The 16,290-nt window shown below is 48.7% G+C and overlaps 1 protein-coding gene across 1 annotated transcript in view; it reads right to left on the bottom strand.

Moving 5' to 3' along the window:
• Positions 1-16,290, bottom strand: part of MORN5 (MORN repeat containing 5) — a 32,963-nt gene that overhangs the window by 7,437 nt on the left and 9,236 nt on the right. The window lies entirely within an intron of this gene.

Raw genomic sequence — 16,290 nt, 5'->3', positions numbered from 1 at the left:
GTTATCGGCGCCCACAAGCCAGATTCTGCTACCTCCTGGCACGCCCTTGGGCCAAGCACACCTGCGGTCACCACTGCTATGCAGCTCCCACCCTGTTTGGGGGGCTGGGGTGGGGACTGGGAACGGGAGGAGACCAAGATGAAACAAGGCGTCTAGCCTTGGGAGAGGGGAAGACGCTCACTCTGGCCAAGCACCTAGGAGGCGCCTGGCTCCGCAGGAAGAGGGTCATGTCTATCCTCTCCTCAGTGAGTGAGACAGGGCTGTTCCCATTTAAGATGAAGAAACCAAGGCTTAGAGGGGTGAACCGGTTTGTCCCACTTCATTCCACCAGGGCAGAGGGAAGGGCTCGGTGTACTCGTGCGAAAGTCACACTCAGGATGTGTGTGCATGGGCACAAATGGGCGTGTTTCTATCCAATCTGGTGAATGTATGTGAGAACATACCTAAGTGTGAGTGTGAACGTGTGTGCAAGTGTGAATAGATGTGTGCTGTGAGTGTTCAGGTGGCTGTGTCTGAGGTGCAGGGTGAAGAGGAGAGAGCACGTGCATGGGAATGCTCAGCGTGCGTGTGACGGGCGGTGTGTGGCTGGGTGAGTGGCGGTGTGTGAGTTCCTGAAGTCTGAGTGTGTGTGGGATCGGATGTCGAGAGAGGAGGCACATGCATCCTGCAGCGACAGGCCAGCGCTCATCTAAAATGCCGGGCCAGGCCGGGCTCTGGGGAAGGAGGCTCTGTTGTGAGAGTTGCCCTCTTTTCCCGGGGTCAAGGCCTACTCTCAGAGGGCTCCTGTGGAAACCCTGGCTCCAGGCTGGGATGGGAGGTGCATGGCAAACCCGGCGGCCCAGCCTGTGGGTGGGCAGGTGCTGACCCCAAAGCCCAGCCACACCCTCTGTGCAAAGGCAGGGCTGCGTGAGCTGGTGGGGCAGGCCCAAGGCCCTGAGTGGAGCCAGTGCCGCAATGAGGGCGGTAACGCCCAGGCGTCTGTGTCTCAACTCTTGACAAGCAAGAGGCTTTGAACTTCGTTGGCAGTGGTGATGGCCAGAGGCCAAGGCCATGGCACTGCCAATAATGACTGCGGGATCATCGCCCAGGCAGAAACTGCCATCAAGCAGGAGGGGAAGCCATGGGGCTGCCCTTGCTCTTCCCTGTAAAGGAGCATCTTCTGGGCTGGGGGGGGTGGAAGGCTTGGGGTCAGGGGGTGGATTAGGCCAGGCTGCTGCCCTCCCTGGGAACTGGAGGTGCAGGGCCCAGCACCCACAAGCTTTCTAAGGCCTATTCAAATGTAAGAGGCTTGGGAAAAAATGACGGACTCTAAAATATAAAAAGAGAAACTGCAATCTGAAATTAATAAATGTTATAATTAATGCATTCAGGCTTAATTAATTATTAAATTTAGAAATTACCACAATTTTATTATACTTGAAATCAATTTGCAGGCTTGGTTTCCTCATTTTGCAAGAATTCTCCAGTATGCATTTGGCTCTCAAGAAATCACAGCCAATTGTTAAAGATTTGTAGTCAAACAACTTACCAGCAAAGCTTTAAAAATCCTTTCAAAGTTTTAACAGCAAAAAAATTATAAGTACTGTGGGAGGATGGGTCCGTTTCACGTTAGTATGTTGAAACGATCAGGGCGAGGCCTCCAAGGTCGGACCTCTGGCTGGATTAGGGCTCAGGCTGGGGAGGGTGAGTCTCGGCAGGAATGTGGCTCCTGGTTCTAGGAAGCACTTGTGTGTGCCAGGCACCGTGGCTTGCACTTTGCATGCCAGATCCCATGCAATCCTCATAAACACCTCTGTCATGTGCACAGCGGGTGTTGTCTCGGCTGGGAGTTCTAGATGCTCCAGTTGGTGGGTAAAGGGAAAAGTGCCCAGAGTCACGAGGACCCCTGGGAATTGCACAGGAAGTCCCCTTGCTAGAGAAGGACATCTCATAAAGTGCCACACAGTCAGTATTCTGACAATGTTGCTACAGTTATTCCTGTTGTTGAGGTCCAGATGGGGTAGCTGGCCTGTGTTCATGGGCCACACTGGCAAAAAACACATATTCTTAAATACCAGAATCATCCTGTGTGTGGCAAGGTGCTCACACGGCAGGAGGCACATTCACATCTCCCACACTCACTCCAGAGCGAGCGCGTGCCGAGGGGAGGGAGGATGCCAAATCACCACCGCCGGTTATATTGCTGTTCTTCTGGCTTCCCCAATCCCCTCTTCTATTTTTCAAGCACTCGTAACTGAATTTGTGTTCACTAAACACATTCATGAGGCCTGGCCGTGGTACCCAGGCAGCACAGGGAAGCAATGTGCCAAGGCCAAGGTCACTCGGTCAGCATGAACCCTGTAGCCTTTGCTCTGACCTCTGCTCCCTTCTGCCAATGGACTGAAGGGGACAAGCCTGGCAGTTGGGACCTCTGTCCTCTGGTTGGCAGATACTGAGGGCTGAATTAAGGCTGGGACAGTGAGGACAGCCAGGAGGGATGTTAGGATGTTAAGGATCTGTAGAACTCAGTGACACACTTTGTTGTTAGTGATGTCCAGTTGATTCTGACTCCTAGCGACCCCGTGTACAGCAGAGCAGAACCCTGCCCAGTCTTTTTGCACCATCGTCTCACCTTCCTGTGCTGTATCGCACAATGTTCCACTGCTATTCATAGTAACAGACTAGAACTCATTTGATCCTCACAGCAATCTTGCAAAAAATCAATGTTACTATCCCGTTTCACAGGGAAGGTTTCTGAGGCTCAGAGACGTAAAGCCATCTACCCAAGCTGACTGAGCCACTGAGTGGGCACAGGGTCATGCCCTAGTCTATCTCCAGAGCTGCAGCCCTCAGCCACTACACACTTCCCTGAAAAACCTTTCTGCAACCGCCACTCACTGTCTGAATGATAAAAGCTAAGCTCCCTAACCTGGCATTCAAGGCTCTCTCCAGCTCACACTGGATCCCTCTGCCTTGAACGCTCAGCTCAGACACACTCCTACACATCTGTCAAAGCCCAGTGTGTCCATCACTGCCTAAAGGAGACCTCCCTTGCCTCTTCCTCCATCCCCCAACACACAAGCCCGTCTCAGGAGCTCCATCTTGAGTACCCTGTGCGCCTGCATCTCTCTGTGCCTTTGCTCCCTGTGCTTTGTTCCTTCCCTTCCATGCAACAAAATCCACCTCTCATCATTTAAGGCCTAGCCACATGGTCTTTTCCAGGACATCATCTTGACCACACTTGGGACACACACGTTCTTCTCTGTGCTCCCCCAGCTCGCTGCTTCTCGCTCCTGGTACCAGCAAAGCAGGGGCACTCCCAGTATTTTTTATTTTTTAGGAAGATTAGCCCTGAGCTAACTACCGCCAATCCTCCTCTTTTTGCTGAGGAAGACTGGTCCTGAGCTAACATCCATGCCCATCTTCCTCTACTTTCTACGTGGGACACCTACCACAGCATGGCTTTTTGCCAAGTGGTGCCATGTCCACACCCAGGATCTGAACCGGCAAACCCCTGGGCCACTGAGAAGCGGAACGTGTGAACTTAACCATTGTGCCACCGGGCCGGCCCCTACTCCCGGTATTTTGAAGAAAGAATCTCTTATCTGATATTTCAAATTAAACATCAACATAAACATTATAGGGAATATAGAGTTATGCTGGACTTCCTTCCATATACTGATTTTTATGGTTGATGTTATGTTATTTCTGAACTATACTTTCAGGGGTGGAGGTTTGCTACAGTTTTTTGAGCACTTAGGCTCCCTAACGCCCTCAGCTTCTGTCCAGAGAGCACCCATCCCAGATCCTGGGATGGTTTATGCATCTGCTCCCCCCGCCCCACACTGGTTTTGAGGGCAGGCACTGATTCTGGCCTCCAAGTGAGACCCTGGTATCCACAGGGGCTCAGTAAGCCTGTGTCTGACGGGAGTCTTAGGCTCTTAGGCTCGAGGTGGATAAGAAATGATGAGGATGATGAAGAACACATCCAGAACAATGCCAAGGGCTGGAGAGAGAGATCAGGGCCTGCAGGCCTCTGGTCTAGTCCTGAAATTGGCATCAAAAGTGGGTAGGAGGAGGCTGGGGGGCAGTTTGTCAAGGTGATACTGGCTCCTCCCTTTAGGGCGTGGACTTAAGGAAGTCCCTACTTCTCAACTCCTCCCACCACCCCCAGGTGTAAAATAATTGCAATTGTGACCATGCATTCAGCTCCTCAGGGGACAAGCGCTGTATCTCGGCCAGGGATCACTGTATCCCCTGCATCATTTCAATAATGCTCACCACAACCCTGTAAAAAAAGTCCTATTTACACCCCCATTTTTCAGATGAGGAAATCGAAGTTCAGAGAAGTTAAGAGACTAGCTTGAGGTCACACAGCTGGCAAGTGGCAGAGCTGGGATCTGATAGCAGATCTGGCTGACTCTAAAGCTGGCACGTAACCTTCCTGCCTTTCCTGGACCTGAGGTTGAGGTCCAGAGCTTGGGCTGAGGAAGACAGAGGCTCCTGGCCCCTGGGCTCTGGCCTTGTATTCACTTCTATTAAAGGAGACAAAACAAGCCTTACAGTGCTGGCCGGGGTTGACTCCAGCCACGGAAGGGGAAGCTGTGTCCTTTGGATGCTTCCAGGAGGCTGCTGTGGGGGCGGGGTACATATTGTTACCAGAATCCAATGGGCATCACGGTTGGAAGGGGAATTTCCAGGGCCTTTGGAATTGGGGTGGGGAGAGAGGGGGGCCATGGGCAATTCCTGCAGGTCAGGGAGAGGCAGCGGGCTTGGGGCAGGCTGTTGTTCCTAGGGCAAAGACCTTGACAGGGGCCTGTGGATGGCTTCCAGGTGGCTGTTCCGCCCTCTGTAGGCAAACCTCTGTTGATGGGTTCTAGTGTAGTTCTCTGGGTAGAAGGTCATAGCTTTGCCTAGATTCTCAGAGAGGTTCATGACTTGGAAAAGGCCACAGCATATCTCACTGGTTCAGAGCATGGCTTTTGGTGTCAGACACCTGGGTTCAAATCCTGATTCCTTCCTTTACTAGCTACATCCGTCAGTAAATAACTTACTCTCTGAGCCTCAGTTTCCCCATCTGCCAAATGGAGAGAATGATACATTCCTCAAAGGATCTGGATTCGCTAAGTCCCTCGTGCAGTGGTAGCATTCAATACTCATAATTTCCCTTCCTACCCCTTTTGCTTAAAGCAGATGCCCAAGCCTGCCAGCAGGGATGTGTGATCTGTGTGGGCATTTTATTTGGCAGTTACAAGTGTGATATTATCCTTCCACAAAGCCTTCATTATGGTGCTGCTAACAATCCCACAGATAAGGCAGGGATGCCCCAGCGTGCCAGCCTCCAGGTGATTATAACATTTGGGTAAATTGCCTTTTGTCTCGCAGAGAGACGACGGCGGGAGGGGACTGTGCAGGAGACTCGCCTGGCCATTTTGCAGAAACCACAAGGAGAGCATCATGGAGAGGCAGCCTGGGTTTGCAGAAGGAGCCCTGGCTGCCAGTGGGAAAGTGGGGTCCAGCCCTGGCTCTACCACAGACTGGCTGTGTGGGGTCGGGCACACCACTGGCCCTCTCTGAGTCTCAGGTTTACCACCTGTTGGGTGAAGGCAGTGGTTTCATGATTAGAGGAGTCTTGGTTTGTTGGTGGCATTGAAAGACTTTTTCTCATTCTTTGTCCAGTTCTTAAGCCAAAAAGTGGGGAAAAGAACCACCACTGCAATCTTGCACTCCTTGGGTATTTCCTTTTTATATCTCTGGGCCACAAGGAAAGCCCTCGGTTCATTCTTTCTTTCCCCAGTAAACTCCAGCTTCTCATTCAGCTCCAGCTTTGAGTCAGCTAGACCTGGGTTCAAATTCCAGCTCAGCCACTCATTACCTGTGTAACTTTGGGCAAAGCATTTTAGCTTGCCTCAGTTTCATTATCTGTAAGTTGGGAATAATAAAGACAACTATTTCACAGGATTACTGTGAGGATGAGAAGAAATAAAATAAAATATGTAAAGTGCTTAAACCAGTGCCTAGAACATAATAAGTACTTGGTAAATGCTGGTTATTATTATTATCCTGCTTTTTCCTGAAATAAAATATGGGTACCTTTGTATATTAATAGATCCATGTCTACACTGCCATTTTAATGGCTGCATGGTATTTTATTGTAAGAACATACAATCAATAATTTAATCAGTGCCCTCTTGTTGGACATGTGGGATGTTTCCAGTTTTCGGCTGTTTAATAATGCCAGAGGAACTTCAGAAGATCAAGTGGGCTTTCATTTCTAGGTGTTCACTATGCAGCTTTTCTAAAGCAATGACGTCTGGGGGCTCCACGCCCAAGCCTCTGTGACGGATGATCTTGGAGCGGGCCTGGCAAAGCGGAAAGAGGAAAACCTCCAGAGGGAGGCAAGCCAGAATGTGGATCCCAGGTCCTGCCAAATTTCCTGGGGAAATTCTTTAACTTCACCGAGCCTCAGTTTCCTCATTTGTCAAACAAGAGATCTGGCAAATACTCCCCTCCCCCTTAGTTGAGTGTCTGGTGCATGGTCAATGCTCCATCAGTGTCAGCTCTCACCACCTCATCATCTTCATCCTCTCCATCCTCATTCTGGTGAAGCCAGCCGTCACCTCCCAAAGACTCCAAACCACAAAGGCCAGGTGACCCTGTGGACCCCAATTCACGCCCCTTCTTCCCATCATCCGTGAACTAAGCATACACTCAGATGAGGCTTGTTGATCTTGATTTTAGATTCTGTCTGGAACCCATAGGTTCAAAAGCAAAGGGGCCCTCTCTGCAAATAATCACTCGTATGTGATATTTTTAAGAAGCCAAAGCCATTGTTTCTGATTGAAGGAAAGTTGGTGCTATTTTGAAGAGCAGCACGATTAAGCGGTGGCGTTATCTCTTTAACCAGTGGGAATTATACGCTGTTTGAAAGATGTGTGAGCTCGAGGACATTTGCCAGATGTGCTTGATTCGACATTTCAGACAACAAAGGGGATAATGTTGGCGGGAATCTTGACGGCATTTCTGATGATCAGGATATTCTTTGAGGATGGTACTGAGACCTTTCGGGGAAGAATTTCAGCTTTTACATCAACTAATTTGGGATGCTCACTCTCTGTCTTCCACAAAGCAAATTTAGTTCATTGTTAGTTGTATATGTTAAAATGGTTATGAGGGTTTTTTCCTTTGAATATTAATAATGTGCCTTTCATCTGAGACACTCGCATGGGTTGTCATTAATTGCGGGGTGGGGGGCGGTAAGGATTAGTGGTGCAGTCATGTTGCAAATGATTCCTACTAGGAACATTGAAGGAAGCAACAGCTACATGAAGAGACACACACACCAACCGCTAACATGGCTCTGGCTTATCCTTCCCGAGAGGAAGGAAAGGACATGCAGGAGGGGGAAGGGTTAGCGTTAATCCCTCAATTTCCCACCATATTAAAGATAATTATATCAGTATCTTCAACTGCTTCCTTATTGGCCCACAGTGTGTAAAGGACCCCTGATCAAAGACGGTTGCAGCCCATTTGGGGGACTGTGGTGTTTTGTCTTAAGACTCTAACATGGACCTTTTCATTCCTTTGGGAACATCACTGAGCTCCTGCTGGGTGCCAGGAACTGTGCTTGGTAGAGGAAGAGCTATAAATGAGACGTGGCCACGTCTAGGAGAGGAGATAGGTGAGGAAAGGATAAATTAGGACACCAAACTGGCAAGAAGAATGAAAAGAACAGAGTTTGGGCAGAGTTGGGTCTGACTCTGACTCCGTCACCAGTTGTGTGATGGGAGCAAGTTATTAATCTTTCTGAGACCAGCTCTCCTCATTGCAAACCGTGGCTCCTAAAAATTATCCACTTGGGATGGCAGGAACGAGCAGATGAGACGAGCAGGTAAGGTGTTTAGAAAGGGCCTAGCAAGGATCCTCCACGATGCTCATTCCTTTGCCAGCTTCGTTTCCCCGAGCTGTGAATGTAGAGGTGAAGCCACATGCCATTCTTCCGGGGTTACAGGTGGAGACTTGATGGGCTTCGTGGCCATGTGCTTAGCATGGAGAGATGAGCAGGACTGTGATAGGTGGAGGAAAGGGGAGGGCATTCTGGGCTGGAGGAACACATGTGGTGACAATAGAGACATGTTTATCAATGGAGGGCAGCTGGTCTGGTTGGGCTGGAACATGGAGTGGAAGAGACAGGAGGGTAGAAGGTAGAACAGGGCTCTGAAGGCAGCCCTAATCAAGAGCCTGCAGGCCCCAAAGTTTGAGCAGCGTTTCATTTCCCAAGCAAAACCCCTGCGGAGGCAGAAAGACCTGGCATATCCAAGCACATGTCTCCCCAGAGCCTTCTTTTCTCTCAAGCACCTAGAGAAATCTCAGCAAATCCCAGGGCCTACCTCTCTCCTCTCTCCTCCAGCCTGAGTCATTGATCATCATGATGATAACAGCTGCAACTGCCAATCACTGGACACGCGCCTTGTGCTGGGTCCTGGGCTATGCACTTTGCATACTTAATCTTTTTTTCCCTGGCCACAGTCCCTTCAGATGGAGTAGTACTATAACGCCCATTTTACAGATGAGGAAACTGAGGCTCCAAGAGGAGACAAGAAGTAAGCTACCCATGGTCACACAGCTGGCCAGTGGTGCATCCGGGACCAGAGGATAGCCAGAGGTGTGCATTCCAGACCCTGGGCTTTTAACTACCATGCCATGCTGTCTTCTGACCTCTTCCACTCTCACACCTCCTGCAGGAGGGAGGTCCTAACTCAGTCTGTTTTGTTTTGTGTCTGCTGTACCGAGTGGAATATTGCCTGCATTGAGTTGCTGTCTTTTATTATTTTATGGTCCCAACAGAGACAGCGGCAGAGTGTGGTGGAAAGAACAATGGACCTGTAGTTAAGATGGGAGTGAGTCTGAATTCCAGCTTCACCATCACCAGTCTGTCATTCATCACTCCAGGACCAAGTTTCATAATCTCAGGATACGCCCATTCCCAGCTCACTGGATGCCTGGGAAGTTCACATGAGGGGCAGGGCTCATGAGCTCAAAGGCTTTAAGGTGAGTCCCAGAAATGACTGATGCCACTGCGGCTCAGACAGCAGGGGGTGGTGGGGACCTGGGCAGTGCCTGCCCCACGGAGCTGCCCAAACCCAAGCAATTTCAAGCACTGGGCCAGCCAAACAAAACTCTGGCTTGAGAGCCACTGGTTTGAGACCTCTGATGCTTAAGCTTTCAAGCTTTTCAAACTTGGAGGTGCAGAGAAATATAATGGATTGTTTCATTATTCAAAATAATAAGTTGTCTATTGTGTGCTAGGGAATGAATTTTGTATAATTTGCTGAAGAAACGTTTAATCAGCTCCAACTCCCAGGACCTGTGCGAGATGCAGGGGACCCAGTGATGAATCGGACATAGTCACATGGTTCCTACCCTCAAGAAGCCACCAGTCTATTGTGGGAGATTGGCAAATAAAGATACTTCTACTGTTGCAGGCTAAGCGCTGTTGGGGGGAGGCTTGCGGGGGCACAGAGGGACACCTAACCCCGACAGAGGAGTGGAGGGGGGCTGGGTGGGAGAGGTTGGTCAGGGGAGGCTGTCTGGAACAATGGTCCGTGAATGGCTGGTCCCAACCCTTAAGAGGGTTGTGAAATCAATTTCGTGCATAGCAACCAGTATTTTAAAAAACTGAATAGAAAATATCCTAGTACCTCGCATGTACAAAGAACGCATCCCTGTGTGCATGTGTCAGTGTGTGTGTTGCATCATGACGTAAATCATTTGTGACTGCAAGCCAGGGTCCAAAGGTTTGAGAGCCACAGTTAGGGAGAATTCTTGCCTGCCTTGATCCCCAAAAGCCTGGCACATAGTAGGCACTCAAAGACTTCTTGATGAGCAGAAGGATGGATTTCAATTCTCACCACAATCCAGCAAGCAGGTACCATCCTCTCCAGTAAAGAAAGGCATTCTTGAGCCAGCCCTGATGGCCTAGTGGTTAAGTTTGGCATACCCCACTTCAGTGGCCCAGGTTTGGTTCCTGGGTGCAGAACCACATCACTTGTCTGGTTCACACAGAAGAACCAGAAGAACTTACCACTATACACAACTACTAACAACTGGGGCTTTGTAGGGGGTGGGGGTAGGAAGAAAAAGGAGGGAGATTGGCAACAGATGTTAGCTTAGGGTGAATCTTCCCCTGCAAAAATTTAAAAAAAAAAGGCTTTCTCAAAAACCCAAGTCTAGCAAACCTGGATTTGTCAAGCATGTTTGTAGTTCAGCAATTTGAAGCTTAGTGATCTAGGGCTTTCCAGTCAGGCCTAAAGTAGACTTCTCTGCTGGGGAAAGAAGTCAGCACAAGACGGGGAAGGAGCCAAGGCAGTTCAGAGAGGCCCCAAGGTGAACCAACGGCGACCAAATGGTGCCCCAGCTCGTGACCTCCTATAAAATGAGCATCCTGGGCTCTGACCCACCCAGGTGGGATGTGCTTCATAATAGCAATGGCTCAGGCCACTGTGTTTACTCTGGGATGGCTTCAGTCACCCACCTCAGGCCTGCATGGCCAGCAGCCCTGCGCCTTGGGGATGCCAACAGGAAGCACTGTTTATAGGGGCAGACTGGAATGCAGGGGAGAGAGGGCCCCCAGGAAAACAGAAGATGGACAGAAGCCTGCATCGGTCCCAGGCAGGGTGAGGTGAGTCAAGGGTAATGACTAGGTGGCCACTAACAGAGACTCCCTCTTAGTGGTTTTCAGGACACTCCGAACTTGATCTGTCCTGTAATATCTGGACCAAAATACCCCTTAGCTACCTTTCTCCTCCATCATAGACTCTTAAGATTGGAAGGATCCTAGAAATTATCCAGCCCAACTCCCTCATTTTACAGATGAAGGGAAAGGGGCCCAGAGAGGGAAGGTACCGGCCTAGGGTCAGCCAGCAGGCAGCCTGAGAGCCGGGGCCAGGACTCGGAACCCAGGTGTCCATCCCACTTCTCTGGGGCCCCTGGTCCTTCAGATGCCCCTCTCTGGCCATGTTGCCAGAAGGATCCCATATCTAATTTCACCCCCTTTGGCCCCTTCTCTATAAGTAACAAGAGGAATCTGTCTAAAGGACATCAGTGAGTACTCTACCTGCCTGGAATCTTCCCTTGCTCCCCCACCGCCCTCAGGTGAAAAGACACCCGTGGTCTTTCCTATGCCCTCATCCTTCCCACCTCATGGGCTTTCTCTCTTGCTCTTCTTCCCCTGACATATTGTTATCTCATGCCCCTGACCTGGTTGTGCAGTGTCCTCCTCCATCTCTAACCCTTTGCACATGCTGTTCCCTCTGCCTTTGACACTCTTCCCAACCCTGCTGCGCTTGTTGGCTCTTATTTAGGTTTCACATTAGATCTTGATTTTTCCAGGAAAGCTCCCTGGCCTGCTGACTCTAGGGTTAGGTACCCCTCCTAGGTTCTCTTACAGCAACTCCACATTGCTACGATCCATTTTACTGTCAGTTTCTCCTGCTCCACAAGAGAAGAGTCGATGACACTGCTATCACCTTTATCCTAACACAAAGCCAGACCCATAGCGAGCAGTCAATAAATATTTGTTCACCAAACAATCATTAGTGTCTGTCCTTCTCCAAACTTCCTAAGAATGGCCTTCCCTTCCCATGATGCATATTTAAACACTTTATTTTTTTAGAGCAGTTTTAGGCTCACAACAAAACTGAGAGGAAAGCATAGAGATTTCCCATATAACCCCCGCCCCTACACATGCACAGCCCCTGGCTTTATCAAAATTCCCCACGACAGTGAGACATGTTACAATTGATGAACGCACACCAACACGTCACAATCAGCCAAAGTCCACAGTTTACATTAAGGTTCACTCCTGTTGTTGAGCATTCCGTGGGTTTGGACAAATGTATAGGGACATACATCCACCGTTATAGCATCATACAGAGTAATTTCACTGCCCTAAAAATCCTCTGTGCTCCACCTATTCATCCCCGGGATGCATTTTAAACTTCATCATCGAGCATGGCTTTTACCCACAGGATTCTGGGAACCATAATTTCTGATCTCCCAGTCATACCAAGCTTTTTCATCTTCCGTGTCTTTGCACATACTGTACCCTCTGCCTGGAATACCCTTCCCCAGCATTTCTGTTATGAAACTCCTCTTCATTCTTTAAGACCCATCAGTTCTCGGACCCTTTTCCTGACTGACACCCTCCATTCCAGCCAGGTGATCAGTTCCCCCCCCCATCCCCCTCATCCTCCAGGGCCTCCCCGCACCAGGGCCCCCATCACTTTATTTTGTGACTATATGTTTCTGTGTCTATTTTCCCCACTGGGCTGTGAATCTCCAGGGGACCAGGACGTCATCTCAGTGAGGCAAGACTGGAATACAATTCAAATCTAAAAAGCTGAAAATGAATCTGTTGCATCGACCACAACTGAAGAAAGACTATACTAATAAAGAATTCCCCAAAATATGCTCCATGGAACCCCAGCTCCATAAAAATGCTCCCTGCTGCCCCATCTCCCAGCTAATCTTGTGGTCAAACAGGTTTGAGAGATGATACAAATATCTCCCTGGCAGAGACCCACAGTATACACTCACTCCTTAATTTCTTTCTTTCATATATACTTAACGGGCACCTACTACGGGCCTGGGCCTGTGCTTGGTGATGGCACTACAGCAGTGTGCCAGTTTTTAAGCAAAATTTTTGCTTCCTTTGCTGTAACTCTGAATTTTTCTGGTCCAAAGGTCTTAGTTGTCAAGGAGAAATGGTCCCACCAGGTGATACAATGATGGTTCAATTGAATTGGAAGTTGAAACAGACACCTGGCCGTTTTGGCTCCTTGTGCCACCAAAACTACAGGCAAAGAGGGCAAATATGTAATGGCTGGAGTGACTGACCCGGAGTGCCAGGGTGAAACTGGGTTGCTGCTGTGCAGTGGGGGAAAGGGGAAGCTATCTGGAACCCGGGGTTTCTCTAGGGCACCTCTTAGTACTTCCACTGCCAATGGGACAAGTGAATGAAAAATGAAACCAACCAACAAACAAGAAGTCAGGACCAGTAAGGATTCAGACCCTTCAAGAACGAGGGTTTGGGTTGCCCTACCAGGTAAAAAAGCAGACCAGGGGCCAGCCTGGTGGTGCAGTGGTTAAGTTTGCATGTTCTGCTTCAGCAGCCCAGTGTTCGCTGGTTTGGATCCCCGGTATGGACCTAGGAACTGCTTGTCAAGCCATGCGGTGGCAGGCGTCCCACATATAAAGTAGGGGAAGATGGGTACCAATGTTAGCTCAGGGCCAGTCTTCCTCAGCAAAAAAAGAGGAGGATTGGGGCCGGCCCGGTGGCGCAGCGGTTGAGTTCGCACGTTCCGCTTCTCGGCAGCCCGGGGTTCGCTGGTTCGGATCCCGGGTGCGGACATGGCACTGCTTGGCAGTCATGCTGTGGTAGGCATCCCACGTATAGACTAGAGGAAGATGGGCATGGATGTTGGCTCAGAGCCAGGCTTCCTCAGCAAAAAGAGGAGGACTGGCAGTAGTTAGCTGAGGGCTAATCTTCCTCCAAAAAAAAAAACCAAAAAAAAAAAAAAAAAAAAAAGAGGAGGATTGGTGGCAGATGTTAGCTCAGGGCTAATCTTCCTTTAAAAAAAAAAATGTAAAAAACTCCACCAAGCCCAGACCAGTTGAAGTGCAGGATGAAAGCAAAGGGAACATGGAATGGATATGGAAGAAAGAATTTCTAAATATGACCTACTGCCTCACGACCTTACAGAAAGCACTGTAGCAGTAACACAATTGTTCTTCCTTGCTTGTACACGTATGTATAGCTGCATCTACATCATCTATCTACATTTTTGTTTTTATTAACTAATTTCTTTTATTTCCTCTTTTCCCATTATTATTTTATAGAAGGATTATTGGTAGTCGCTCATAGGTTACAGACTATTTAGGCAGGACTGTTGACAAGAGATTTTCACATGCTGAGGTATACGGGGTAAGTATTGGGGTTCAAAACTGATTTGACTTGAACTAAAAAGCCTGACTTATCAAACATACATTGGCCTATCAAACATACATTGTACACCTGTTTTAACCATTAAAATAAAGAATGCACTCTCAAGGTAAGAATGCAGACGTCCCCTCCTACGTCATATTGGTAGCCCTACTGGTAACACCCATATTAGTCCCTGTCCCGACATCAGGGTCATGTTGACCTGCTAATTTGTAACTGAATACCTCTTTGAAACTTTGATGAAAATGTATCCTGGGTGTGTTTAATGTATGCTCTTTGTTCTAAAAAGATAGAAGACAGTACTAAAAACCATGCTTCTCCAGAACACTTTCTTCTTTTCGGGAAAAGGCCTTCCAAGGTTACAGTCCTCACTCTGGCTCAAGTAAAACTCATCTTATTTCTCTTATCTGTAGAACGGTTATAGGTTGTTTTGCGTTGACACTGTCAAGGACTAACACCACTCAAAGACGGATACAGTGTCTATCGGGCTTTACATCTCCCCTCTTGGAGGAGAAGGTGAGAGCACCTTCGTATCAGTATGAAGGACAGGTGTAACTTGTTATACAAAAAGGCATGAATGTGTTATGTTTGTAGTATAGAAGGGGGCGTCGTAGAGAAGATGTGGAGCCAGAAAGGGGTGGACTGTGCCAGCTACGAAGCTAGGGACTCTCGGCTCCATGCTTACATTTCTCCACCCTCTTTGCGATGCTGGAACTGGGAGTATAGGATGACGATCCTACTCTGGCAGCTGGCCCTCAGCTAGTTGCTGCAAGGCAGACAGAGGGAGAGGGGACACAGTCTTCTCTGTTTTGCTTGCTGCTCATGTCAGCGTCACCTCAGCAATGGCATGTCACTTCCAGTTTCCAGTTTTTTCCACGCTCCTAGAATCAGCTTCGGTTATCTCTCTCCAGAGGCTCCACTGGGCAGTGCCACCTCCAGAGGTCCGGGTTGCAGCTCCTGGGGGGTCCCTCTATGGACCTTCTAGGTTCTGATCACCCAATCTCTTGCTTTCCCCTGAGTTCTTGAGGTGGTAGCTGCTTCCTGCAGTTACTCTCTCTGTTCCTCAATGTTGTCCTCTTGCTTTTTCAGTTCGCCAATACCTATTTAACTGATTTCCTGATATTTAATTCTTTCTGTTTTTCTAACTAGACTCTGACTGATACAAGTGGAGACAAGACAGATAGAGTCCCTATCTGGGGGTTCACCGGGATCTTACAGTCTGGTGGGAGAGATGGAATTAAGCAATTAATTACACAAATGACTATATAATTACAGTTGAAATAAGTGTTGGGAAGGAAAAGTATAAGGTATATTAGCATATTAAAGGCCCTTCAGTAAATAAAACGTTTAACTCAGTATCTCCTTTGCTTATTTGATCAAGAAACTTCCTGGTGAGCCTATTAACATCCAGCAGAATTAGTGTTTTACGTGGTACACTCTGTTGGTGGAAAATGGGAAGTCAGTAAAGAAAACCACCAGGGGACTTGGCATGGAGCACTTGCCATTTTCCTCCAGGAGCACCCATGGGTTAGGGGTGCCTCGGCTCCAAGATTCCACCACACTCCCTTTGCTCTTAGTCCAGCACCGCAATGGCCTCCTGCCAGCTTGGTCTCTGTAAGTCAGTCCTTCTCAGTCTGATCAGCTTGTGTTCACTCACCAAACTGAGGTTCTCCCCTTGCTGAGGGGCCAGCCAGCCTTCTTGGACCACACGGCATCATTCACCTCTAGCTGGCTGGAAAACCTCTGCCCGTGCCGTGCGGTCAACTACCAAGTATTCTTCAGGTCTCAGCTTGGCTGTAGTTTCCTTCCTGAAGCCTTCCCTAAATCTCCAATTCTGGATTTGGTGCCCCTTCTTTGTGTTCCCACAGCATCACTCCCACCTCTCTGGGACCCCCATATTTTACTTCCCCTTCCCATGTAGGGCCACGATTTTCTCTTTCATTGTGCTGATTCCATGATATAATCAACTGTTAATAGCATTTGTCTGCTACCTGTCAAAACAGAAGCTCCACAAGGACAGAGGTTTGTGTCTAGCTTTGCCCTGCTTTGGAGCCACACCAAGCATAGTGTCTGGCATACAGTAGGTATTCATTAAATACTAGTTGAAGGGAAGCATGCAAAGATTGGTACTGTAATCCTTTCAGTACTACACCTATGTGCTGTCACAGTCAGACCACTAATGTCCTTTACCTCACTCTGTGATGATGTATAGACTTGTTAGCTACAAGAATTCCAAACAGTGAAACATTCAGATAATCAACATTTGTCCTTTATCAGCGAAAGCGTCTTTCTCACCAAATGTATACATG

This window comes from Equus caballus, chromosome 25 (assembly GCF_041296265.1).
Source record: "Equus caballus isolate H_3958 breed thoroughbred chromosome 25, TB-T2T, whole genome shotgun sequence".
Lineage (NCBI taxonomy): Eukaryota > Metazoa > Chordata > Mammalia > Perissodactyla > Equidae > Equus > Equus caballus.
The sequence above is the reverse complement of the archived record's forward strand: the minus strand, read 5'-3'. Positions and strand labels throughout refer to the sequence as shown.